This window comes from Neofelis nebulosa, chromosome 6, assembly GCF_028018385.1.
Source record: "Neofelis nebulosa isolate mNeoNeb1 chromosome 6, mNeoNeb1.pri, whole genome shotgun sequence".
NCBI classification, from domain to species: domain Eukaryota; kingdom Metazoa; phylum Chordata; class Mammalia; order Carnivora; family Felidae; genus Neofelis; species Neofelis nebulosa.
Window position 1 is genome coordinate 26,746,606 of NC_080787.1, and position 21,406 is coordinate 26,768,011.

At 37.7% G+C, this 21,406-nt stretch overlaps 1 protein-coding gene across 21 annotated transcripts in view; it reads right to left on the minus strand.

Moving 5' to 3' along the window:
- Positions 1 to 21,406, minus strand: part of FARS2 (phenylalanyl-tRNA synthetase 2, mitochondrial) — a 632,301-nt gene that overhangs the window by 496,461 nt on the left and 114,434 nt on the right. For 4 of the 21 annotated variants that reach the window (XM_058733118.1, XM_058733112.1, XM_058733117.1 and 1 more), the window contains one exon: positions 7,149 to 7,344. The exons of the other annotated variants lie outside the window; for them this stretch is intronic. The gene's annotated coding sequence lies outside the window, so the exon portion shown is untranslated. The remainder of the gene's footprint in view (positions 1 to 7,148; positions 7,345 to 21,406) is intronic. 21 annotated transcript variants of the gene reach the window in all.

Sequence of the window (21,406 nt, forward strand, 5' to 3'; positions counted from 1 at the left end):
GTGACAATTTCCTTGTATTTGGACTATTCAAGAACCAAAAAGTTTAGAGGGATCATCTAAAAGACAGGGAGGGCTTGGCTGACCCTAGCAAAGTCTCATTAATTAAAGGAAACACATGATTACATACAGCAGAACAAACAGATGATATTTGAAACAGCCATCCTGCACATTTCTGTTTATCCTCCTAACTACAAAGTTCTGCTTACCTGTGACAGACATGACTTCTGGATTATCCCATATATTACAAAATGTTGTTACGTAATGTTACAAAATTGTTATCACATTAAAATTTTTTTGATGTTTCAAATAAAATACACCACTTCAGGTGGTGGTTATTTTAGTTTTCACTTTTATAAAAACAAAAACAAACAACTTCAGGAAATATTATACAAAGTGATAGACTATACCAATGGACAGCTGAAGTTATTTTTATAAATGCAAATCTTTTCTGTACTCACATTTGGTCGTGTCATTTAAATGTGTGTCATACCACTGCAGCATCCTACCATTGTATTTTTGTTTTGTGAAAGAGCAAGTTTCTACTATACACCCACAATAAACTAGGAGAAGGGCTACACTTACATGGCTAGGGATACAGAGCAGTCAGAAAACAAAGTACTGACTAAATCTTTAAAAAACAAAAAATGCCTAGAATTTAATCTAAGAAGAGACCAAATTAATTAATTTAAAACAAGCATCATCAAATTTCACAGTGGAAAGTCACTTCAGAAGTCACCTGGCACAGGCCATTCAATGTCAAAGATGAGGTGGCTAAGGTGGCTAAGTGGCTGACTCTTGATGTCGGCTCAAGTCATGATCTCACAGTTCATGAGTTGTGCACTGAGAGCATGGAGCCTGAGATTCTCTCTCTCCCTGTCGCTCTCTGCCCCTCCCCCGCTTGCACACGTGCATGTGCACACGTGCTCTCTCTCTCTCAAAATAAACAAACAAACAAACAAACAAACAAAAAGGTGACAAAGACCCAGGTATAGCTGACTGAACTTTAGGGCACTGAAGAGTTAAGACAACAGAGGAAGAGTCTGGGCCACTAATGTATGGTCATAGAAGCAAATTTTAAACTGACTCAGGCATCTCAGTAATGAAAATCTTTAGATGTCATTTCCCTATGTTCATAAAAAATTTTACTATGAATTAAATCACCGAAATCACCTTCAAACTTTTAGAATTGTTTTTATCTATTGAGCTACTTTAAAGCATACAACCAAGTGGTTATTTTACTTTAATGGCCCTATTATCATACTAAGAAAGTACATACCTTCGTCATAGTAAGCTGCATTAGAAGGGAATTCTATTGTTCCACGTGACCATCAAAAGCATACTGAGCATGTACCCAGGAGCAGAGTGTAACTGGTTCAAAAGTGCAACTGAAAATATCTAGCTACGAGTTAAGTTATTGTGGGTGTGTGTGATTGCTTATTAGAAGCCTGTGCATTATACCTTTGCCAGAGACAGTACTGTCATGACACAAGATACCCGGGAACTCCCTGGATTTATTCGAACACGGCACTATTTTGTCAGTTGTTTCTAAAAGTGTTTTTGGGTGAGCTTCAGGGGGAATCTGTCTTCCTATCTACAGTATTCAGGGGCTTGTCAATGCAAGAGATAGGAATTTTAAATATGCATGCGCCACCTTATACATCTTGGCACAAACTCAGGCTGTTAGGTTATTAGCTACCTAGCTCAGCACCCTTGGCAAGACATGAGAAAGCATTTCTTCCCTCCAAAGGCATATGCTGTTACACAAAGTTCAGAATTCTTCTGGGGAAGGTGCTATTGGTGCAGTTAATCAAGGGTTGCTGACTGTCTTTTCCTTCTCAATTCCCAGCCCTTCACACATGCACTTCTAGGTTCTGTTCCCACATCTGTGCCCTATCCTCATGCCCCTTCTTTGTTCTCCTCACCCCACCTCTACCTTACTTAGGAAAGTTTAATTATCTTGTCTTCTTTTCCAGGCTTTTTATCTAATCTGCTCAGCCCTGGCATTATGTTCCCCACTGTGTATTCTCCCCACTTAAAACAATTACTTGGGTTTCTTTCTTCTATTATCATCTCTTACAGGGAGAGAATAATGATTATGATAACATTCCCAGTTCCATCCAGCAAGATTCCTTTCCTTTTGTCTCTGTCAAATTTCCTATAAGAGTTCAAGGGGCACCTCGTGACTCAGTTGGTTAAGCACTGGACTCTGGATTTTGCCTCAGGTCATGATCTCATGGTTCTTGAGATAGAGCCCAGCCTGGAGCTCTGTGCTAAGAACACGGAGCCTGCTTGGGATTCTCTCCCTTCCTCTCTATCCTCCCTCACTCATGTGTGGCTGTGGCTGTGGGTGTGTATGTGTGTGTCAAAACAAATAAACATTAAAAAAAAAAAAAAGTTCATGTGGAAAACACAGGAGCCATGGGAAAATACCACCAATGGCAGTCAGACTTCTATTGATATGGCGGGTCTTTTATCTCATGCTTTCAACAACACTGTGAGGTAAGTACTATTCCTACCACTTTACAAAGAAACTAAGGCTTAAACAGATCATGCAACTTGCAGAAACTCTTACATCTTCCCAAGAACAAAGTTCAGAACTCTGAGCAACTCAAGTACTTCTCAATCAATAGAGCCAGACTGTTAAATTCAAATTATACATCTTTAATTACCTCTCTTAACTTCTTTCTTATGTGAACATGATTACACATAATTGCATTTTAAGTGCACAAATGAATACAGGAATGAATAAATTAATACATCAAATAAAACCCATTAGTTTAGATAGTGGAAGTGAAATACTATTTAACCTAGAACCATAGGACCAAACCTGCCCATGTTCTGTTTTTGTAAATAGCTTTCTTGGACTGCAGCAATGCCCATTCATTTATAGTTTGTCTGTGGTGGCTTCTCTACTCTGAAGGCAGAGCTGAATAGCTGCCAGAGACTAGGTCTTTAGCAGCAAAGACCTAAAATACTTACTATCTTGTTCTTTACAGAAAAGTCTGCTGAGCCCTGTTTTAGCTTAATTCACTGAAAAGTTCTTCTCCACACTATTAAGAATCTCTTCCTAGTCACAAATATATGCAGATTATAGAGCCACAAAAAGTAACAAAAGTACAAATGTGGATGTTAAATGTGCTAACATTGGTAGAGAAGAGACCGTGAGACCAACCGTGAGAAGAGTCAATACAATACAATGGGCAAAAGACCACACTTTGCAGAGACACCCACGTGGGTGTGACCCTAAGTTGGCCAGTCAGGCACTGCGTATTATCCTCAGACACACCACCGCCTGATCTTTCAGACTCTCAAGTTTCTCATGTATAAAAATTTAGAAAACAATACCAACCTCATAGTAAAAGAATTAAACTAGATCTTGTTCATAATATACTTAACCCAATGCCCAATATGTAAGAGATGAGTTGAATCAAGAGTTGGAAATGACCCAGAGACTTCTAGAGACCAGATAACAGAGAAAACAATAAAGTTATTCACTGAAGAAACACAGGATGAATTTTGTTTGTCTGTTCAAGTGATTTTCATATGTGTATTTGTGGTTGGAGAAGGAAATAGCTTTGGATAGGTTGAAGTTAAGAATGGGTTAAGACAGTCATGTTAGTAATTTCTAGGAATCAGTCTGTAGTATGGGTTTGAAAATGAAGTGAGAGATTAGTGCTAGAAATGTAGACCTTGAAAGTTATGTGTATAGAGGTAAGAGGTAACATCATAAGGGTATATGAGAATCCATGGGCAAGTGAGAACAAAAATAAAAATCGGCAAAAGACTGAACTCTTAGAAATTATCATATTTCCAAGGGAAGGGTATATAAAGAATAAGCCAGAAGAGAACCAAAGAGTACAGTATCACAGAAGCTAAGCACAATGAAGTTTTAGAAGGAAACCAAGGTGTTTTCTGAACCTTAATGCTACTGAATGTGCAATCCTTAGCGTGCTATATTATTACTATTTGTCTTCTTGTTAGACTATGTGGTTCTTGAGAGTAGAACTAACTAACTCTCTCTCTCTCTCATGTAAATCTTTGTATACCCAGACTCTAGCACTACCCCTGATACTGGATAAAAGAGGAGGGAAGAAGTAAAAGAAGAAAAACAGAAAAGGATGGAAAGAAAATTGGTCAAAGGATAAAGCATAACAAAGAGGTTAGGCAAGGAGCAAAGTAAAGAATTATTTGACAAGATGATCATCAACAGGGCAATTTCAATATTTCAATGGCTGAGTGAGGACAGAAATCAGATTATAATGGGTGGGGGATAAACTTAAGAATCCCCCAGGCTTACACCAATGGGTTAGCAAGGCATAAAGAAATACAAAGCCATAGGATGCTCACACCAGCGTTTGGGCAAACAAGACAAGGCAACCAAGAATAGGGAGGTGCAAAGGCATCCCAGAATAGAGAGGAGGTACAGAGTCCCCAGAATAGAAAGGGAGGGGCAAAGGCCCAGAAATAAGGGTACAAAGGTGCCCAATACATAGGTATATGAAATAAACAAGATTAGATATTCAGGGTGGAAGCACCCCCAATTTAGTACTATAGCAAAAAGCTGCTTTCACAGGAGGAAAGGACCAAGTTAGGTAAATAGGTAAATTGGGCTACAGACCACTGCACTGCAGGTGTAACAGCCCAGAGTGGAGATGATCAACAAAAAGAAAGGTGCTTTGTTAACTCTGAGATTATTTCCCCTGACTCATCCCCTAGGCTAGCTAAGATAAACAGAAGTGTTGCCTCATGTCTGCTGTAAACAACCTTCTGCCCAACTGCCCAGCCTTAGGATTTTGTTTTGTATTAACCCAAACCCCTAACCCCAGATATCTTCAAGACCCCCTTTCCCTCACATCCACAAGGTAATATTCATAGATTCATTGTCTCTTTGTGCACATCCCTCTCCATGTTTGTAAGCCTTCTGATCCTAATAAAAACAGGGCGAGGACCCTTATTCAGGGCTCTTGTCTTTTCCCGGACATTAGCCATATCTCACTTTTCATCCTGCGTCCCACTGTCTTGCTAGACAAGACAGAAATTTAGACCAAGAGTCTATGACAATAATGGGTTAAGAAATGAACATAAGATGTAAAAATGAAGGAGGATACCAATGAGAGAATAAATGAAAATATTTAAAACTTCTGAGACTCAAGGAAGGGAAGCTGAAGGAACTTTTAATAGATGGTCCTAATCTCTCAAGGAAAGCTGTAGATTTATAAATAAAAATACTGTGTATGATCTCAAATTCACCAAATAAATGTGATTTTTTTTTTCAAAGACAAATGCTGTAATTTAGAGTGAAAAGTTATAAATATTAGAAAACAGGGTCAGAGGAGGGCACTGTGCATGAAATTAAGGGGAATCCATTTAAGAGTTATTTGTAGAAAATAAAAATTAGGAGAAACATGAAAAATTTGAAAAAGTAAAAGGAAACTGATTTAGAGAAAGTATAAGCCCAGAATGTGTAGGAAAATACTAGAGAAACAAGGATGATTGATGTGGTTACTAGGAAGTCAGGAGTCAGCCAAAAAGAAGTACCTGTTAATTCGTGACCTGTCATCCAGGAACAACCTAACAGCAGAGAGCAATCACTAGAATATTTTTCTAGACAGACCCAAAGATTACTGATTTTTCATAAATAAATAAATATTTAATATACATTCTGTACAAATCCAAGAAAGTCACCAACCAAGGATTCTGGAGGCTGGTGGATATTGATCTGATATTACTTAGTACCAGATAACCTATCTTCCTGGCACAGCCTTAATTTTAACCCATTTCACTCCAATCTCTTGGGTCCCCAGAGCTTTCTTAACTGAATGTTAGGCCTACTTTTCGATCAACCAATCATTGTAAGTCAGAATATCCTACAGGAATATCCTATAGGAATACAGCACAGCTCCTTATCAAGAAGGCAGTATCGCTTTTGAAAAAATATGCATTAATAACAAGAATGTTTACATTTTATAAAATAGTTTCACATGCATTTTATTATTATTGATTCCAATAAGACCTCCTGCAGTACACATAATTATTCATCACAATTCACAGAAAAAGAAATACCAGTTCATAAGTGACATAACTCAATTCCCATGGATAAAAGTAGAAAATAGGGGCCTCGAATCCTTGTCTTCTAACTTTAAAATCCCATGACATTTCCAATATACTCTAAGCCACTGAAGAAGAAAAATAAGATGGAGACAAAAGAGGAACAAAAAGAAAGGTATAAATAATAGTTTCTTTAGTCAGTGGTAAAAGTTTTAGTGCAATAAAATAAATATAAAAATGTCATACATTGACTACATAAGGAACTCTGTGTACTTCTCACTCTACCATGACTTGAAAAAAATATGCTATAGGTAGTCACTACTACTAAAAAATGCAATGACATTTTACTTACAAGGACATTTATTACTTTATTACTTACAAGGACATCTTGAGATGTCTGCAATGGGCCAAAACTCTTTTTAAAAGGCTATTCAGGTAAGTTCATACTGACTTTCTTTTGATACATTTTCCGATAAACATCAGAAGGCAAAATCACTCTGCTGGCTTTAGAGTGAGAGCCTCAGAGCCCTATAAAAAGTGCTCACTGTTGTTGTTTGTTGATGATGGAAACAATGAAGATAAGGGGTCATCTCTTCCAGTGTACAGGATGGGCTAATTCATTCCATCATATTTTCCTTCCTTCTTTGGTCATTCCAAGTTCTGCAAACATACAGTATTTTAAGCTACTTTGACTAATTACAGATCACAGGACATAAAAAAAAAATATTATGGTACTCTAAATGACATTTACTTATAGCTACTACATAACTTTGTGTTTATAAGAAAAAAATAAATAATTACAAATAATAAATTCAAACCAGAAAATAAATGAAAAATCTGACTGGAACCTGCCTTTTCTTTATTCTTGGGTATTGACAGTTGTAGAAATTACCTAACACCACAAGAGTCCTTCTTCTCTTACTTTCTGGTCCTCTATTTACATAGTCCAAAACTGTGGATTATTAGAAAACAAACTTCTGACCTGATGTCATTACTACCATGAGTAACTGTGCTGCACTACCCAAATCCGCCCTCAAGAGAGAAGGACTCATCCACCCAGATGCCCCTCAGGTTTCAGCCTTTTTTAAAGATAGCCTCACCTCAAGAAAACTGCCTTGCCTAGGGTCATACAACCTTCCAGGAGCAGTCTGCATCCATTATGGTGGGTGGTTTGTTTCAGGAAAGGCTGGCTGACAGGCCCCCATGCAGGTGGCTGAGATTTTCGCTGGGACTGTGCAGAAGCTCAACTTCTCCCTCCGCCCAATCCAGCTTCTTCTCAGTCCCCCATAGGTGTTGCTGCCAAGAGCAATACCACATAATTAATAAGTGTCCTGCATGCTAAACTTCACCTCAGAGTTTGCTTCCTGGGAAACCCAGTCTGGGACACATTTAACAGAATTAAACCCTCTACTCTTCCTCCTAAAGCAGAAAGACAATATATTGAGCTTTATTTTGATGCTACCCTGACACTCATTTTCCTTGTAATCAGAGCAAATTGTTTTCTCTGCACTTAAAATACACATAAAATTTAAGTGTACAGTTCCGTGGCATTTAGTACATTGACAATGTTGTGCAACATCACCACCATCTATTCCTGGACTGTTTTTATCATCCCAAACTGAAACTCCGGTAAAAACAATTTTTTTAAATGTTTATTTATTTACTTTGAGAGAGAGAGAGAGAGAGAAGGGGAGGGGCAGAGAGAGGGGGAGACAGAGAATCCCAAGTAGGCTCTGTGCTATCAGTGCAGTGCAGGGCTGGAACTCACAAACTGTGAGATCATGACCCAAGCTGAAATCAAGACTCAGGTGCTCAACCAACTGAGCCACCCAGGTGCCCCCAAACAATTATTTTTAAAGAAAAATTATATAGTGACATTTAAGACTTTTAACACCGTAAAATCCTTAAGGGAAGTGAGGCTAAAGTTCATCTTCTGCAAGTGTCAAAAGCAATGTAGTTAGTTCTATGTTCCAACTTGGACAGAAAATGCTTCTTAAAAAATTGACACTGGAACCAAATGAGAGAAAAAAAGAAGTCCTAGCATACCATAAGCAGTACACCTTAAACAGACACTGGATCACTTTTTTCCAGCCCTTTTTGACAAATGGTGTTGTTATTTACAAGACAGAGCTTATTCTGACCAAAAACCAATGGTCCATGCCATCCAACAGAACTTTCTGCAATGACAGGACTGTCCTATATCCACACTGTCAAATATGGTAGACACCAGCCACATCTGGTTATTGAGTATTTGAGATGTGGCCAGTGCAACTGAGGTATTTCATTTTTAATTTTATTTTACTTAATTTTAATTGAAATTGGCCACATGTGACTAGTAGGTATATTAGGGCAGATCTAGACCCCCATATAAGAAAAATGAGGATTCTATAACCAAAACGATCAAAAATGATTCCCAAGATTGTGTTCTTAGTATATAAACTAGCTTCCGAAAGAGTATATGGATTTCAGCTTATAAATAGGGAGAGCTATTCAATCTTCAGAAGAATTTAAAAAATTAGAAAACTAGAAAGGATCACAGAGATCATGAAGTCCAACAGTCATATTTTGTAGATACCAAGTCAAAGATTAGCTATATCCCCAAGGATGTGCAGCCAATGAGTCAGTCAGAGGTGAGAACGTAGTGGCCTAATTCTCAGGTAAATGTTCCTTCTACTTCAACTTAAGTCTAGTTAAGATCTCACCTATAATGTAGAATCTAAAAAAGCAAGTACACAGAAGCACAAAGAGTAGAAAGGTAGGGGTGGAGTGGAGGGGGAAATGAAAAGATGTTGGTCAAAAGGTACAAAGATGCAGCATGACATCAACTATAGTTTATAATACTGTATTGAATACTGGAAATTCACAGAGAGCAGATTTAAGATACTCTCATTGAACATAGAAAAATGGTAACTATGTGAGGAAATGATTGTGAATTAGTTGCATTGTAGAAACCGTTTCATATATGTGTATCAAGAAATTATATTATATACCTTAAATATACACAATTTTTATTTAAAAAAGTAAATTAAGTGAATTTAATAAATATATAAAAATAAAAAGGTATCTGAGGCATCTTGTTACATGGTCACAAATTATACTTGGATGCTTTTGGTTGTTCAATAGGCCACATGAGAACGCTGTAAACTGTCTTTACCACTATATATCTAGCACAAGAGACTAGAACTAGCAAAACATCAAGCAAATGTTTGTTGTTAGAATGAATGAATTTTGTAACGATTTAAACAGTCGGTCCTTTCAATTTCTCTCTAGGTCTTGTATGTAAATGAAACCAGGCAGCGCATTAAGTCTGCCTGACTGGTAATTTCTTCAAAGCACAGTTAGCAAACATGACCCACATATGGTCATAACCATACCAAAAAAAAAAAGAAAAAAAAGAGATCAGGCACATTCCATTAACCTCCAGTTTCTACCAAGAAATATGAAGGGTGGCTCAGTCAACACAGTTTATACATTTTACCCCACCAAAATAATGGTGGGGAAATGGCCAACTTCCGTTAACTTTTACTCATAAAAGGGCAAAGCAAGAGTACGTTTATGCTCCTGCTGAGTAGTATGAATACCAAAAAAAAAAAAAAAAAAAAAAAAAGTCTCTAAAAAGGCAGCTATTATTATTAGTGAGAGTGTTATTGGTGCAACCTTTCTAGAAGGGAATTCAGTAATACCAAGAGATTTAAAACTGTTCATACCCTTTGACAGGGTAATTACCTTTCTAGGAATTTATCACAAGGAAATAATGTAAATGAAGACAGAAGTTAAACACAAAGAAGTTTCATTATAGCATGATTTATAATACAAAAATATTAGAAACAACATAAACATCCCCCAACAAGGGAATGATTAAGTAAATTATAGAACCATACAATAAAATATTATGCACTCATAAGGTATAATGGTTTCAAAGAGTTTTAATGATACAACCATATACTTATAAAGTGAAAAATAGGATATAAAATTGTATGTATGATATGATCTTAACTATGTAAATATATATCTATACCTATAAATATACACATATTATATTTAGGAACTAAGCAAGATTTAATAGTTATAATCCCCAGTCCTTATTTTCTGTTTTGTACTTTTATATTTCTAAACTTTCTAAACAGATACTAAATTTTTAATTAAACTTTATTATGAAATATTGAATTATGATTATAAGAAGTTGTTTTAAAATATCTGTTGAGTTGAGCTCTAGCCATCTTAATTGCCTATACTAAACCCACTTATAACTACATCAAGAATAAATGCCACCAGTATAAATGTAACATGGCCATAGATAGTTTAATTAATTGTGTTCAATGACCCGCTAAGCAATTATTTTTTTAGAACAATGCAGGTAGAATGCTTGGCATGTATAAACTTCTGTGCCTTTCCAATTTCCTCTCCCTAGCTATAAATCAACTGTCACAATCACCATGCCAATCACTCAATGTTATTTCCCTAAGATATTCAGATTTTCTAGGAAATTAATGCCAGATCCTATACCAAATAAATGATTCTCAATTATACCCATTAATGAAGTCTTTAATGCATGTTAAAGCTAAAATGTTACATTGTATTTTGGTTAAACAAACATTTCTTTCTAAAGGAAAATTCTCACTAAAACTTAGTTCAAACTAAGCTACTACCTATGCTTTATATGCAACTCATTGTATGGGACTGCCAGAAGATCTCAGAAAAGTATGGCAGTATTACTACCATCATGGTAATCATTAGCCTCAATCTGGCCATCTAATGATGGGCCAGCCCTGATACATGGAAGTTAAGAAGGCTTGTTCCAGTCTATCTCTTTATCATGGGTTTCTGGCCTAGCAGGCTCTCCTCAATTCAGTTCCCCCTTGCTTACTGTTATTACTGCACACTCACTGTTCAAGGGCCAAGAATTAACTCATGACACATTTTTCACTACAGCAGTTATGGGGTTTTACATCTGCTGTGATGTGTGTTTTTCAACACCACCAAGCACGTCTCCAGTTCTCTGCAGATACCAGTTGGGTGCCCTACAATTTACTGAATTCTGACATTATCTACCTGGAGATAGCATTAGATAGCGCAGGTTAAGAACTCAGTCCCACAAGACTGCCCCCTTGCCCCACTTTAGATGCCAATCACTAGTCCAGATGATGACCAGCTATAAGTCAGAGGTTCCCCCACCTCAGGTTTTATCAATTTACTAGAGTGGAACTCAGGAGAATAGTTTACATACTATATTACTGGCTTATTATAAAAAGATATAACTCAGGAACATCCAGATAGAAGAGACACATACGGCAAAGTTTGTGGGAAGGAGGATGGAGCTTCCATACTCTCTGGGCACACCACAATTCACATGACTAGCAACCCTGAAGCTCTCTCACCGCATCCTTCTGGGGTTTTATGGAGGATTCATTACATAGATCTGACTGATTAAATCAGTTGTCATGGTGGCTGGGCTCAATTTCCAGCCCCTCTGCCCCTCCTCAAAGGTCTTGTTGGTTCTCTTGGCAATCAGCCCCCATCCTCAGGTAACCTAGGGGCTTGCCAAAAGTCACTTCATTAATATAAACTCAGCTGTGCTAGGAAGGGTTTGTTATATGAGTAACAAAAGACACCCATTTTACCTTTATGTCCCTGGAGCTTTTTCTGGTAGTGGGGACAAAACTAAATATTGTAACAAAAAATGCGACTATGGGTTACAATTACAATTAGAAATTACAAGGGCTGGGGCACCTGGGTAGGCTCAGTTGGTTGAGCTTCCGACTTCAGCTCAAGTCACGATCTTGTATTTCGTGGGTTCAAGCCCCACATCGGGCTCTCTGCTATCAGCACAGAGCCTGCTTCAGGCTTCAGATCTTCTGTACCCCTTTCTCTCTGACTCTCCCCAACTTGCGTGCACTTGCACACTCTCAAAAATAAATTTTTTTTTTAAAAAGAAAGAAATTACAAGGGTTTTAGGAGCTATATGCTAGGAACATGGACTAAACCAAGTATGTATTTCTTAATTTAAATCTCATTAGCACATCTGCATTCATAATGTCACAGTCATCAGCACTACTGTCCTCATGCTGGCCTGAATTCCAGCAATTTCCTCATCATTCAAGGAATGTACAAGAGGCACAACATTATCAAATTTAGCATCTATTCAATTTATTTAATAGTCTGGGTGATCAACTTCTGGCATAAGAAGAGAGTGTGACATAATCTTTTCATTAGTGCCATGGTTTCCTTCAATGTCTCCTTTGCAGGTTCAATTTCAAACCTCATTGTAGTCCCAAGTCAGGACCAAGCATTTGTTGTGTTGATTGATCAACCTCATTTCAAGCACTAGCAACTGCATCAATAGCATTTTTAAGGTTGAGTTCTTGTACTGAAAGTTGTAAAACCCAAGGAATCTATTAACTACAGCAAGCATGCAGATTACCTTTATTTTTTTAACGTGTTTACTAACAGGAAACCTCACTTAAAACAAAATCAGGAAGTCTCAGGATGGGAAGCTCTATGCCCTTCCACTCTTTATCAATATCAATTGCAGACCCAACAAGAAAAGCCTGACTTGACCTTACTGGGACTTGACCTTACACATGGAAGGAAGCTGAAGGAAGAGATGCTTTCCTCATCCCCAGGTAACAGCTCAGCCAATGAGAAGCCACCATACTTGGAACTCTGAGTTTACTACAAGGAACTTTTAGTTCATAACTGCCTTCCCAACTTACTCATTTTCTCCTTGAAAAAGCTTGCCTCTCATTTGTTCCCCAGACTTGCCTGAGGTTTTGCCTCAGTTCAGTTGTCCTGGGATTGCAATTCTCTTTTATCCTCGAATAAACCCATCTTTTGCTGCTAAAATAACTGGCAGTTTTTACTTTTAGAGTTATCAGGGGCATAAAATTCTTTGGTTACCAGGCTCTATTAAATGTCTGTTAAAGATGTCACATTGTTGGGTTAGGTAGACGTCAAAAACATTACTTTTCACAATAAATTGAAAAGTAAGGCTGTGTAAACCAGTTATCTAGGAACGACAAAATTCCTTTTTTCTTCCAGTCCAGCTTATCATTAGTCAGTTTGTACTGCTGATTCAAAGGAGTAATAAACTGTTCAGAAAATACTTCTCTGGTTAGCTCTGCTGTCTTATGTAAATAATAATTTCTAACTAAAATGCATGTATACTCATCCCCACTTATTCATTGGGAATATGCTCCCAAGAGCCCCCCCCCGCCAGTGGATGCCTAAAACTAAAGACAGTAATGAACCCTATAAATCCTTTTTTGCTATGCATACCTGTGATAAAATTTAACTTGTAAGTGAGACCCAGTAGAAGATTAATAACAATAAAATAGAACAATTATAATAGTATGCTCTAATAAACGTTATGTGAATGCCCCCCCCCTTCAAAATTGTTAGAGAAGCCAAGAACACACAGTTGAAACTTGGTCAAATAGGACAAAGGTCTTACAAATTAAACTACATACACCCAGGTCCTGGTCACCATAGCCAGAGTTTTTCCTCCTGAGACTGAGACTATCATGAAAAGGACCATATGCAAATGAAGTCAGTCATCAGAGACAAGACCACACATTATCTAGATAGCTGTAGCTTGGAGAATAAGTAGGAAAGTTATTCTGGGAGTGGTTCTGTTCAATACACAAAGAATAAAATCACCAAGAGTCCAGCTTGGCTGTGCAGAAGATCAGAAGATATGGTTTTGCAAATTCTGGAAATAACAGGGCACCACAAAAATTTATCTCCGGCTGGTTGAGTTGAAGTCAATATAAATAACCTGGATGTTTAAAATATAAATATTCACACTTTGAATGCCAAATGCATCTAGTAGTAACTATCTGTGGACATGTATATCTCTCCCACTAGAAAACAACCAATACAGGCTCAAATGGACACTGTGTTTTTGAAATCATTGATTTGCAATAACATGAAACGCCTAGGAGAAACCTTTTAACACACAGTTGTACCGAGAGCATCCCATATTCTTTCCTTGACTTTTGTCCATTTAGACACAATTATCCTTTTGCAGAGCATCGCTGTGCTTAATTCCTGGAAATTACTGTAGGCACCAATAGCAACAACCTGGCTTTTCTACCTGGGGCACTTTAACAGCACTGAAGAGAATAAAGTGAATAAACTCTTTTCTCTAAGGATTCACCGAGATATGTTTTTCTGATTGATTCTGGAGCATGTAAGTGACAAAAGGGAAGCCTGCAAGGCAGGAAGCTGTAGTGCCAGCACACAAGAGGGTCTACAGCTCGGAAACACCAGCAGTCCCTTCCCTTTCAAAAATGCTCTCTTCTTGCATGGATAAATGAAAGTACTTCTTACCTTAAGTGACTATTTATTTATCCATCATTGGTTTCAACAACATATTTAAGGCATGGCTTAAAGCCACCAGCAAGAAATTGGCACCAGACTTGACGCCTGGGGCACATGGCTTCCACAGATTGGCAAAGGTCCAGTTGCAATATTAACGAGTATACCATTTGTCAAGACAATTATGCAAGAAAACTTGGCAGCTGCTCATAGAGGGCAAGCCTGATGAGAAATGGTGCCAGAGCACACGGATCAGAGAGCCTGAGAAATCCCCTGGCAGTTCAGTCTTCTTTGGTAAGAGTTAACTTTTGTGTAGACAATGCCTTTTATTAAAATGAAGTCTTAAGGGGGAAGAAAGGAGCTGGAAAAGCAATTTTAAAATAGTCATTATCTGAATATACAATGCTCCCATTCAGAAGAAGTGTCTTTTCATCACTATAAATTCAGTTGAGAAATGACTACCAATATCATTCTTTGCTAATAAATGCCATATTTTCAAGAATGAAAGTTTTGAAAATGTTCTGTCACACGGGAAGTTTCTTAATTGTTCAAGAATAGAAGGGTACTCCAGAGAAAAGTTATCTAGTGATGGACATAAAAACAAATGGAAAAATACTGCACTTGGTTCCAAGAGAAATCAGTTCTGTTGCCCTAAGTCAAAAGGTTAAAATCTGTAATTAAACAAATGCACAAGGGAATGACTGCAGACCAAAGACGCTGCAAAATGAATTTGAAGATTGGTTAATAAGTATCTTAAAGATATCGCCATATTTGGAACTGCAGAGAGATTCCCAATCACTCTTGCACTATTTTTCAGTTAAGAAAAGTATCATCAGTTAAAATTAAGATCATGTCACCAGTATCCATTAGTATGAATGAAATACCAAAACTGCTAGTTACTCTTAACGTGAATCAACTACTAGTTATCACTTATTTTGTTTCTAATGAAAGGCCTATACTGTGGTTCTCCATCCACATTTGCAGAATGACAGAATAATTATCCACTAAATTCCACATGTAAGATAACTGTATAATAATCTTACTAAAGTACATGTACATAACAGGCTTAAAATTTTTAAAAAGTACTCAGCTAATGAAAAAGAATAAAGTTTTCACCCAGAAATAATTTAGCAAGCAGAGTGGCTATGGCAAATAAAATTAAAACTTGTTTTAAATCAATTCAATAAACTGCCTATTAAAAACTATTTTAGGCAATTAGAAATATTACTGTTACATAGAAAAATAGCCTCCAGGTTAAAAATTATTTTCTCCTAAATATTCTAAATAAATTGATTTTAGCTAAGATTCTCCAAATAAAGTTGCTGCATATAAAATCCTGGAGTCTGGGCTGTAGTGGTGGAAGGAATAAATCACAGCACACAAAGGCTTGGCCAGTCCTCAGTTCCACAATTATTAAGTAGATGCTATCAGCCTGAAATATGTGTCTACCAACAAATGGTAAAATAAAATCACCTCCTCTCAAAAGTGTTTCCTTTCTTCTTTATATTATTTTTTTCATTCAGTTCTCACAACAACACAACAAAAAACATAAACAGATTTGTCCAAAGTCAACTGAGAACTGAAAGCCCTGAATGGAGCATCAGGAATCAAGCCCAGGCCTTCTGACTCTTGCCAGATCCTGGTCTGTCCTGCCACTGCCATTATCAGCCCTCTCCTCATAAATACCTGCTGCCCTCACTTTTTCCAATGGACAGTCCTGATAAGCTCCTTGTCAGTTTTCTTTTCAAATGAAAACACACCTTCCCTTTGAAATGTTTTATAATTGCAGAGATGTTTTATCTCTGTTAAACTATGTCTTATCCTTCCTACTTTCCTCAAACACAGCTGTGCCCTCTCTTCTCTCTTCCCCACGTGCACATAAGACACTCACTGAGCTCACCCGGCAGCTGCAAATCCATCTGTTAGAGCTTAAGCTACTGGAGGACAGGGACAATGTTTTTGTCCATAAAAGGAATGTTTTCCCAAGCCAAAAGGAGTGAACTCCACTAAGAATATCCATGTTATATCTTTCTGTATTACTGTTCTGCTGAGAAAAGACACTATTCATGAACTCACGGTGACATTTCCACGGGACCACCCTCTCCCCACAGCACATGTAATTATAAAGTGATGACACGCAAAGTACAGCAGTGAAGGTCATTTAGAAAGCCATTTGAAAACGTGGAAATCAAACAACATTCTTTAATTCTTGCTTCAGAGAAGGTTGTTATGTGCACACTAAACCATATTCTGAATATAGTGACAGGAGGGCAGAACAGTGAAATTTAGGCCCACTTAAGAAGGTTCCATCAGCCTCAATCAGTCCAGATCATATTATGCTCTCTGTTAAAATTCCCCTGTAAAGGGGCACTGGGTGGCTCAGTCAGTTAAGCATCAGACTCTTATTTTGGCTCAGGTCATGATCTCACAGTTCAGGAGATCTAGCCTTGCCAGGCTCTGCACTGACAGCACAGAGCCTGCTTGGGATTCTCTCTCTCTCCCTCTCTCTCTGCCTCTCCCCTGCTTGTGCATGCACATGTGTGCACTCTCTCTCTCAAAATAAATAAAAACTAGCAGTGCCTAGGTGGCTCAGTCAGTTAAGCAGCCAACTTTGGCTCAGGTCATGATCTCAAGGTTCATGGGTTCGAGCCTCGGATTGGGCTCTGTGCTGACAGCTCAGAGCCTGAAATGTGCTTCAGATTCTGCCTGTCTCTCTGCCCCTCCCCCACTCGCACTCTGTCTCTCTCTCTCTCTCTCTCTCAAAAATAAAATAAAATAAATAAATAAATAAAATCCCCTGTAAAAAAGTTCTGCATTTCTCTGTACACTATGTAACTTCTAAAGGATTAGCTAGTGCATGAAATCAGTTCATTGAAATTGCAAAGTATATATGAAACAAAAATGATGAAAATAATATACACACAGTCCATTCTCATTATTCACGGTAGTTATGATCTATAACATCTCTAAGAACACTAGATTAGTGAATACTGAACCACTGCTCCTAGGGGAAATACAGAGTTAGTTTCCTGTGAGCCTCTGTTCACATTTTTGTCAACTAATCAATACATAACCTTGTTTTATGTGTGTTTCTGTTAAAAGATACTCTACTTAATATATACTGTAGATTCACTAAAGTTGAATTCACAACCAACGGCGCTATAACTCAGGGCCTGAATGAAGCTATCTAACACAGGTATTTTCTCAATAAGGCATATCACAGCCTTCTTGAGCTTGGGAGCACAAGACAGCACTTGAGCACTACTCTTGGGGGCCATTATAAACAGCAAAATCATCAACAACACAAAAATGTGAAAAACATGGCACTAAATAGCTGGCAAAAAGTACACACATTTATTGAAAGAGCTGAAACAAGAAGGTAGAGCATTGTGTTATTGGACCTCAGGTGGAAACATGGGTGAATCAAAGTTTTGATGCTCTTTATGTATCCTCAAATGACCATGAAAACTCTACAAGTATTGATTTTGAGGTTACAAACAAATGTTAGCAACTAAGCAAATTCACAAATACAGAATCCATGAATAATCCAGGAATAATAAGGGCTGTGTGAATGTCAAGCTTTGACAATAACAGATGCCTCCACGGAAGTGAACCTACCTGGCTGGGAGATGGGGGCAGGGAGGCTTACTTTTGTACCAAAGTGTTAGAACATCTTGCATTTTCTGTGTGTGTGTGTGTGTGTGTGTGTGTGTGTGAGTGAGAGAGAGAGAGAGAGAGACAGAGACAGAGACAGAGACAGAGAGAAACAGAGAAAGAGAATTTTATGACCTGTGCTCAGAGAAAATAGCATGAAACATACTAATGATATAAAAAATATAAAAGTAACTTTGGGGTTCTAATAGTAAAAAGACAACCAAATAAAATTAGGAATAAGGAAGAATGAAAGTAGAAACAAATAAATTCAAAAACAGAAAATCACAAATATTTGGAGTTTCTCTGCTTGGAAATGACAACACACTCTCATTAAGAGAACAGCACAGAGGGAAAAAAAAAAAAAATCCCATGATTTTTTAAGCTCTCAATTCCCACACAAGGAGGGGGCTACAGGAGGTATGATACAAAATGAAGATATTTTAGAAATAATTATATAGTAAAGTATGAGCTTTACACATAATTTAATTTTTTCCAAGTATTATTATTTTAAACAATATTTAAAATGCTTTTGCATAAGACAGTGGTTCTCAAAGTATGGTCCCAGGAACAGCAACATCAACATCAAAAAAGAAACTGTGAGGGGCACCCAGGTGGCTCAGTGGGTTAAGCGGCCGACTTTGGCTCAAGTCATGATCTTGCAGTCCGTGAGCTCAAGCCCCACGTCAGGCTCTGTGCTGATAGCTCAGAGCCTGTACCCTGCTTCAGATTCTGTGTCTCCCTCTCTCTCTACCCATCCCCCTCTCCCACACGCTCTCTCCCTCCCTCCCTCTCTCTCAAAAATAAACATTAAATGGGGCGCCTGGGTGGCGCAGTCGGTTAAGCGTCCGACTTCAGCCAGGTCACGATCTCGCGGTCCGTGAGTTCGAGCCCCGCGTCAGGCTCTGGGCTGATGGCTCGGAGCCTGGAGCCTGTTTCCGATTCTGTGTCTCCCTCTCTCTCTGCCCCTCCCCCGTTCATGCTCTGTCTCTCTCTGTCCCAAAAATAAATAAAAAATGTTGAAAAAAAAAAAAATTAAAAAAAAAAAACAAAAAAAAAAAAAACAAAAATAAACATTAAAAAAAGAAAAAGAAAAAAGAAAAAAGAAACTGTGAGTAACAGATTCTCAGGCCCTACCCCAGACCCAAGAAATAGAGATTCTGGAGCAGGGCCAGCAGTCTGTAACTTAACAAGGCTTCTGGATGATTCTATGTCAGCAAAACTTGGAGAACCACTGGTAGAGAAACACTTTGAAATGTTACTATACTATTTAACAAAGGCTATAAACAAAATTTAAACTTTTCTCAATGACAACGGTCACCCTTTAGGAAAAGCTATTGCTATTTCTGCAGTTTTTTTAGTGTTTAATTCTTTTTTGCCGCTTTCAATTTCAGTTGGCCAGCAGAACCTCCACCACAATTATAATAGTACTAATAGCTCTGCGATGCTCTCAGAGTTTGAGGCTTTCACTCTGTTGTAAACTATCAGGGAAGCAAAACAATTAAGCTAATTAGAATTAAATGCTATGTATCCATAAGACTGGGTGCAGTCCTAAAGCATAAAGTGCCTGGTGTTAGTGCAAGAAGATTGAAGTGGCAAGTTTTTTATTCCTATAAGGCTTTTAATTCCCAGACGTGGCCGTGCACCAAAAGAATGACATGGGTACAATATTAATCTCTAGAGATGATGGAGATGTTACCATATTAAGATTTGGAAATATTTTTCACTTAGACTAAAATATATGTCTATGACTACTGTTATAAGAATTCACTTCAAAAAGTACACAGTTGCAAAGAGTTCTAGAAGCCTGGTTTCCAGTTCTACCTTGGGCTTCATTCTTCCACAGCCTTTCCAACATTAGAAAAGATGGTTCTCTCATTTGGCTAGTTAAGCAACTATTAATATTGAAGAGAAACTTAAAATTTTAAAGTCAGGGGGAACTTAAAGATGAGATAGACCCAGTATGGCATTTAACAGATGTGAAAACTGAGGCCCAAAGACACCTTCCCTGCAGAGACCAGGCCTTCTATTCCCCTTTACTTGTCACCTAGTATTCTTTCCATGGTCCCACCAGTATTTTCGTCCACACAAATAAAGCACAAGCACCCACAGAGTGGTAAGCAAACACTTGAGCAGCGTAGGCATTACATACTTAAATTATTTTAGATTTTAGAATAGCCAAAACAATCTTGAAGAAGAAAAACAGAGATGGAAGTATCACAATTCCAGATTTCAACTTATACTACAAAGCTGTAGTAATCAAAACAGTATGGCACTGGCACAAAAATATACACAAAAATCAATAGAACAGGATAGAAAGCCCAGAAACAAATCCATGATTGTGTGGTCAATTCATTCAACAAAGCTGGCAAGAATATGCAATGAGAAAAAGACAGTCTCTTCAACAAATGGTGCTGGGAAAACTGGAGAGCTACGTGCAGAAGAATGAAAATGGACCACTTCCTTATATTAGACACAAAAATAACTCAAAATGGATGAAAGACCTAAATATGAGACCTGAAAATATAAAAAACCTAGAAGACAGCACACGCAGTAATTTCTCTGACAGGAGCCATAGCGATATCTTTCTAGATATCTCCTGAGGCAAGGAAAATAGAAGCAAAAATAAACTATTGGGACTACAGCAAAATAAAAAGCTCCTGCACAGTAAAGGAAACAATCAACAAAAGTAAAAGACAGCCTACTGAATGGGAGAAGATAATTGCAAATGAAAAATGATAAAGGGTTAGTACCCAAAATATACAAAGAACTAATACAACTCAACATCCAAAAAACAAACAATCCAATTCAAAAATGGGCAGAAGACATGAACAGACATTTCTCCAAAAATGACATACAGATGGCCAACAGACACGTTAAAAGATGCTCAACATCACTCATCATCAGGGAAATGCAAACCAAAACTACAATGAGCCATCACCTTACACTTGTCGGAATGGCTAAAATCAAAAACACAAGAAACAAGTATTGCCAAGGATGTAGAGAAAAAAGAACCGTCATGCACTTTTGGTAGGAATGCAAAACACAGTGGTGTACCACTGTAGAAAACAGTATGGAAGTTTCTCAAAAAGTTAAAAATAAAAGTACCCTATAGTCTAGTAATTGCATTACAGGGTATTTACCCAAAGAATACAAGAACACTAATTCAAAAGGATACATGCATCCCTATGTTTATTGCAGCATTATTTATAATAGACAATCTGTGGAAGCAGCTCAAGTGTCCATCGATAGATGAATGGATAAAGAAGATGTGGAGTGTGTGTGTGTGTGTGTGTGTGTGTGTGTGTGTGTAATGGAATATTAGTCAGCCATAAAAAAAAAGAATGAAAACTTGCCATCTGCAAGAATATGGATGGAACTACAGTATAAT